The sequence below is a fragment of the Echinops telfairi genome, unplaced genomic scaffold (genome assembly GCF_000313985.2).
Source record: "Echinops telfairi isolate 266 unplaced genomic scaffold, ASM31398v2 ScPeMD7_53;HRSCAF=182, whole genome shotgun sequence".
In the NCBI taxonomy this organism is placed as follows: domain Eukaryota; kingdom Metazoa; phylum Chordata; class Mammalia; order Afrosoricida; family Tenrecidae; genus Echinops; species Echinops telfairi.
The window spans coordinates 3,358,739-3,359,798 of NW_022103951.1; the positions used below are offsets into that span (position 1 = coordinate 3,358,739).

The window sequence follows — 1,060 nt, forward strand, 5'->3', positions numbered from 1 at the left end:
TCCCGCCTTCCTCCACCCCCGGCGTGGGTGATCCTGAGGCTCTGCGCGCTTCGGGGCAGAATCCTGGAGACGCCGTCGTCGACGCCGCCACAGCCGGTGCCTCTGCCGCTGCCCGCGGCCCCCCAACCCTCTCCCTGCCCGCGGCCCCGTGTCGGCCCTCACCCGAGCCTCGCCGGGCGCTGCTAGGCCCCCCGCTAGGCGAGGTTGGGCCCAGCCTCAACGCCGCACCGCCCCACGCCGAGCCCGCCCGTCTCGACTTGCGACTCAGTGCTGTCTTCTTTCCCAGGAGTGGTTCCAAGGGGGTCGCAGGCGCGCGGACTCGCTCCCCACCGGAGCGCCCCGGCCCGGCCCGGGAGCAGCCCCTGCTAGAGGTCCAAGGAGCCAGCCCTGCCGAGTGCCATCCCGGCGCCTCGCCCGCCCACCGCCGGCGCGCTTGTTCCTGATGCTGACTGCCGTCCACTAGAGCCTGGATCGGACGGACCCTTAGGTGCGTACCCGCCCCAGCCTGGGCGCCCCGGGGGGAGGGGGTCCCCGCGTCGGCCCCCGCCGCGGCCCCGGCCCCTGGCCCGGGCTGGCCACGGCTTCTGAAGCCTCTTTCGGGGAGGCTTGCCCCCGAGGGCCCCCACCCAGAGCCCCCCATTTGGTAGACGCCAGTGCCTGGACTATCTTTGAGTTTACTTACATTGTTGGACAAATTTTTCTTTCCTTTTTTTTTTTCAGAGCGGAAATAAAAAAGAAGCATAATTCAGCCATTTTTTGCAGCACACAGCTGCAGGTACCATGATTATTTTTCTCCCCCCACCCCTTTTCCCTAACCCGTTTCTCCCCTTTAACAATTCTATTTCTGCCTGAACTCGAACGGTGCCAAATGCCAGGCAGAAAACGTGCAAGCCGAATGTCTGGGTACAGCTTGGGAGGGAAAAAAAAATAATCCCTGAACCGAGCTTCGCTTTCCTGGCCGGTGAATTCCAGCCAGTAGTGTTATCCACGTCTCGATAGTGAGCACTGTATGAGATCATATATGTGAGAATCCGCTCGGGCAGTAAAGTGTTATGAAAAT

General features: G+C 62.8%; 1 protein-coding gene across 2 annotated transcripts in view; it reads left to right on the forward strand.

Moving 5' to 3' along the window:
• The first annotated feature begins 277 nt into the window (after positions 1–277).
• The window catches only part of KLHL15 (kelch like family member 15), a 34,700-nt gene continuing 33,917 nt past the window's right edge, over positions 278–1,060 (forward strand). Inside the window, exons 1-2 of one of the 2 annotated variants that reach the window (XM_004709913.2) lie at positions 278–487; positions 721–775. The gene's annotated coding sequence lies outside the window, so the exon portion shown is untranslated. The remainder of the gene's footprint in view (positions 488–720; positions 776–1,060) is intronic. The other variant, XM_045290723.1, reaches the window with a different exon arrangement.